The sequence below is a fragment of the Curcuma longa genome, chromosome 12 (genome assembly GCF_044706935.1).
Source record: "Curcuma longa cultivar G26 ecotype Majalengka, Jawa Barat chromosome 12, ITB_CL_G26_1.1, whole genome shotgun sequence".
In the NCBI taxonomy this organism is placed as follows: domain Eukaryota; kingdom Viridiplantae; phylum Streptophyta; class Magnoliopsida; order Zingiberales; family Zingiberaceae; genus Curcuma; species Curcuma longa.
The window spans coordinates 9,275,991-9,282,017 of NC_133872.1; positions in this window are offsets into that span (position 1 = coordinate 9,275,991).

Genomic DNA, 6,027 nt, shown 5'->3' on the forward strand with positions numbered 1-6,027 from the left:
TTCACAGGTCGGCTACCGTGGGAGGCTTGCTCCGACAGTTAACTCCTGTGGTGGTGGCTCTTGGAAGAAACAACAGTCGTGGACAGCAAGCTCCGACCGCGGTCTATGCTGGCTGCAGATATGAAATAGGCTCCTATCTTCCTTCTCCTCCTTTCCACGCGGATGGAGCTCAGACTTCTCTGATGGACGACGAGCTTCGACCGACAGAAACAGAACACCACTGAAATAGGGGCGTGCGATGCTATGCTCAACGATGGGAGGAAGAAGCAAACGGCCGATGGTGGTTAGGGTTCTTCTCTTCTCCACGCGGTGGCAGATAACACCAATGATGGCGGGCGCTGCTCTTCTCCACGCGGTGGTAGAGGAATCCAACGGTGGCATCTAACGTCGGCTGCAGCGACGATCTCCTGAACGTGGAAGCATGGATGGCGCCGTGAGTCCTCCTCCACACAGGGCGGCGTGGCGCAGTTAGAAGAAGAAGAAGCACATGGGAAAATCATGATTAGCGCTTTTAAGAAAAGCTACAGTAACCCTAAATCCGGTGTCGCAATTAGGAGCGGCGGATCAACTTTCCTTCACGCTATTAATCACTTTTTCCACATCTCATGCGGCCAATTAACCCAAAAGAAAAAACCCTTTTAAACCAATTAGGTTTTTTTTACTGAACCGAAGATGAAAATTAACCCAGGCTGAATCAGGTTCAATCCATGTTCACTGTAGCGAACTGGGTTCATTCTTGATTTGCTTGATTCAATAACCAAACGACCTTCGATTTGACCTAAACTAGTTTTATTCAATTCATCTTTACAAGATAAAGCTTCTCATCACATCCGTTCTGCCAAAATCTTTTCCATCATGGATCAAACCAAGTTAGTTCAATTTTAGTTCAAAACGAAATCGTTTGGTTCAAAACTAAACGACCTCCAATTTGAACGAAATCAGTTTCGTTCATTTTGTCTTTATAAAATGAATTCTATCATTTTGTCCCTTGTCTGGTCCAACCAGACTTTATTTCTCTTGTTCTAAGAATCAAATTCTCAAACTCATTTTAAATCATTCGGATAACTTGTAATGCGTGTGACCTAATAGATTCCCGGTTATATTGGTCGTCTGTAATTAACTATTAATTATGGAATAATCATGAGTGGCACCTAGTAGCACATCATGATCCCTAATTGATAAAAAAAATCAACGATTAATTATAGAACATTTCTAAACCCTTTAGCAGCTCTAATTAAACGTGTCTTGTTCCTTTTACCATCTTATACCCACTGAGTTCAGGATATGGTTTATGTATGTCAGTCCCCACTAGGCTGACTACGTTACATCTAGCTCAAACTAGCTTTCTTATCTTATGGATTCAAGTTACTTGTACATGTGTTCAAGAGTACCGTACTCTTGACATGTAATGCTTTGGCCAAAGACTTTTAGTAACAATCCTAACAAGCGGCCGCAGGGTATACGTCTCCTTTTCAAGAATCGGCGAATCCTCTATGGGTTATTCAAATACCTTCGGGCACTTCGACTTATATCCAATCATCCCGGATCCACACTTTTACAGAGATATTTGCTTAAGATGTCAAAGTATAAGTCTCCATGATCAAGGTGACTTGAATACTGCAAGTTAACGAAAACTTACACTTAAGCTACACTGAGATCTTTATTGACATATGTATGGAACCATATGAAGTCTCATGACAGGTTACTCTAATGAATTAGTTATCTTTAACTAGCATCCACATTTAATTCTCAACATCCAATGTCTCCAGCTAGCAAGATCAGTTGCTTGGCTAATCAAGGAGTTCAAAACGTGTTAGTCTCGACAGAATCAATAACGTTCATGCTCATCAATTTCTCAACTGGGGATAATTTTAATACATTCATAATTGCATATGTAGAGATACTCACTAGTTGTGATCCAATCACAAATTCTCTCATGCTATAAATTGTATTGCAGGCATTCAATAAATGAGTTTAAAATCCAATCAAACACATAAAAAATGTACACTCAAATAGTGAATTGTTATTTATTTAATAAATAGTATAATCGTAAGGTGATTGCCTTAGGGCACTTCTCAAATCTAACAACTTTAAGTTATAATTAATCTCGAAGAGGACTTAGAATTTGAATAAGATTGAGGTATTAGACCACTTAGCTAAACTTTACTTGTTGGTGTATTCAACCATGAACTAATTGACCTAGTTTGAGTTTTAATATTTGAACAAGATATTAGAGATGGGATGCAATAGTAGGAACCTAATAGAAGTCATTGGAGATCTATTGGAGTTTGTAGTGGTCACGTAATCTAGGTGCTCATAATGACGATATTGTGAAACTCAAGAAAAAAAGAGAGTTGTCTCATTAAGAGCCTTGTAAACAGAGGGGGAACTCAAAATAGTTTTTATGAGTTGTTAAAGTTGTGAGAAGAACTTAACCAAGGTTTTGTTACTCATTTCAATGGTCATTCTTTTGTGGCATGCATTACATTATCGATTTTTGTGGTTATTACTATGACTAGGTAGATTGTAGAGATTTCTTAGATATTCAAAGAAAAGAAAGCGGAAATTTAGGAATGACTCATCTAATGATCATAGGTCGCAGAGTAAGAACATTTGTTTGTGCTTGCATTTATGTTCATGCTTGTGTATGTGTTTATGTTTGTGCTTGTGTTTATGTTTGTGTCTATGTTTGTGTGCTCTATTATTTGAATATTTTATGCACCAATGTGGTTATAGTTGAATACAAATAAGAAAGACACAATTGAGTTGTTTCACCTTAGTTTCACTCAATGATTCTACATTATAGTTAAGAAATTGTAAGACTATACATAATCTTAGTGTCATATCCAATTGTGACTCTTGTCTCACGTCTAAACTCTTAACAAAGTTTTAAAATGGCTTTAGACATTGAGTTACAATTCGGTTTAGCTTTCCAACCTTAAATGGATGGCAATTGACATGTAAATGACCTCCTGCGAGCTTGTATTTAAGGTTTTGGAGATAGTTGGGAAGACCACTTATATGTAGTAGAGTTCGATTATAACAATACTAGTTATGTAACTCTTTTAGAAAGAAACATATGGTTAAGCTTGTAGATCACTTGTGTTGAGCTGAAATAAGTGAATGTCAATTACTTGGTTCATAATGCATTTAGAAAGGGATGCAAAGATGGTGACGATAATTAGATAAAGATGTCTCACATCTTAGAGTTGACGGGAAGTTAGCAATCATATATATATATATATATATATATATATAGAGAGAGAGAGAGAGAGAGAGAGAGAGAGAGAGAGAGAGAGAGAGAGAGAGACCACTTATTTCTTCGTGTCTCTCCTAAGGATGTAAAAAGATTTGGTGCTAACTAAAATTTAACACCTAGATTTAGTGGGCACTTTTAGATCCTAGAGTGAGCGAGCTGAGTGGTCTACTGACTTACTCTATCACCTTCACTATCAAAAGTTTATGATGTGTTTCATGTATCCATGGCACGAAGATATGTACACGATCCATCATAGTGCGAGAGAGCTTGACGGTAATGCTTTATCTAGTTGATATTTATGAGGAGTATCAAACCCACACCTTGAAACACAAGGAGCATCGACTTTGAAAGAAGAGAGTGTGTCTAATGATAGTTGCATAGTCACATCACTCTATCAAGAGGTTACTTGGGAGCGTGAAGAAAATATAAGAGAATGATTTGCTCATTTCTCCCTTTGGATAACTAACTAAATTTGGAGGATCAATTTCTTATAAGGGTGTAGGATGTTATATCATTGAAAAATTAAATTAAAAGGGCCTGATTATAAATTCTAAAAGTTGTTAGACTTTTTAATAGAAGTTCGATTAAAAGATAACATTCAAACTTTTCTCCTCTCTCCTGTGAACTTCTCTCTCGTGAATCGTTCTTTTTCCTCCTATTTATAAATCCAAACCTTTTGTCATCATCCTTGTTGTCGCCACCGCCGCACATTGCTGTCGTTGTTGTCACCACCGCCGCTACTATCAATGCCATCATCACCGTCACTCGCCACTGTTGCTAGTGTCATTGTCATCGTGTCATTGACGCTTCACATTGAAGACTCTTTGATTTGATTTAGGTGAAGTTTTCTTGCTTGATCTCTTTCGATTACTTTTCATGCATGATTAAACAATTTTGATCACTTTTTCTTGATCTTTCTATGGATTTGAAACTCAACCATTGGTCGGGAATTTTGCAAATTACTGTTATAAATCAACTTACTACTTTACTTACTACTTTACTTACTACTTTATGATAATAAATAAGTAATAATTTTATTTTGTTAGAAAATAATAATGATAATAATAAATTTCATGCTTCTAGATGTCTTTATTGTTGATTTTGTTATTCATATTTATTTGTCCTTTTCATATATATATATATATATATATATATATATATATATATATATTATTGCATTTTAAAAATTTAATAATAAAACTTAAAAAAGGGATAATTTGAATTATATATTATGAGAAAATAAAGAACGGATAAATACATAAATAAATTAAATTCACTTAGTTTTTATAAGTGAAACAAGCAATATAATCACATGAAAGAGCTTTAGTTAAATGCTCATAAGAAGTTATATAACTTCTCAATCAAGATAATAAAAAAGTGAATGCAATCTTTATCATGGAATTTCAATTCTATTATTTATAAAAGACATGAAATTATTTATATCAGTGTAATAATAAAATAACTCTTTATAAATATAAAACTTTTTTACTTCACAATTTAAAAAGGTCTTTTGAGTTTTTCTGTGCATGTATAAACTTCAACTAAATTGAGATGATTTTTTTTCACAGGGTGAATTATAGGTCATTCATCCTATTCTTGTATGAGGCACCTCATAGGATGGATTGTAGGTTATTTATCCTATTTTTTATGTTAGACACTTTTCGAGTGGATTATGATCTTCATTCTATGTATGTGTTTGTATATGTGTATTTATAATATATTTCATATTAATTGGATTGCAGGACGTTTACCACTTGTATATACTATATATTTCTTTTAGGTAGATTGTGGATTGTTCATTACATCTATGTATATATAGATGCATATATACGATACATTTTGTTATGAGTGGATTGCAAGTCATTTACTCTTCTATTCGATGCATTTTTTTGAATGGGTAGTAGGTCATTCACTTTGATATTTTTATTTATACATGATGTATTCATAATAAGTGAAATGTAGATCGTTCACCTTTAATTATATGATACATCTTTGATGAATATATTGTATGTCGTTCACCCACTTAATAAATTATATTGAGTTATCTGATAAAGTAAGACTATAATATGTGAAATATTGGAAAAAATGAGATTTTAAGAAGAATTGATGAAAACAATTAACAAGAGAATAAAATATGAATGATATGAAAATATAACATACAAATTGTGTTATTATTCTTTTTGATTGTATTGTCATGTATGTCTTTCTTATCTCCACTTTGCATTTTGTATTCACTTTTTTTTTCTTTTGATCTCTTAGTTAATTATTGAGAATGTTACTTTAAAGATATGTACATAGTCAATCCAGTTAATTTTTATTTATATATATATATATATATATATATATATTTGCTTTGACATTGTTATAGTTCATGTGTGGAGAGTGAAATTAACCTTGCGATCAATCTAACTCGTATGTGGCATGACAGATGCCCTCGGACATAATTGAGTTGATTACTATGAAATATATTTATTGTAATGGATAAGAGTCGAATCTCAACGAAGTCGAGATAATGCTCTCTTGATAGTGGCCAACTGTAATTTCCTAATTTAGCTCTTCACAAATGGTCATAGACCGATCATGTAGGACTATTGAAATGACAGATGATCGTAGAACCGATTGTGTGGAGTCACTGGGATGGTGTAGTCTATCTTTTGCTAGAGTATGCGGCATGACAAATGATTTAGTGAGTATTAAGATTTTTCATAATTGGAAAGAACCTTCTTTAAAAAAATAACAAAATTGGAGAGCATTGATTAATTTTTTGC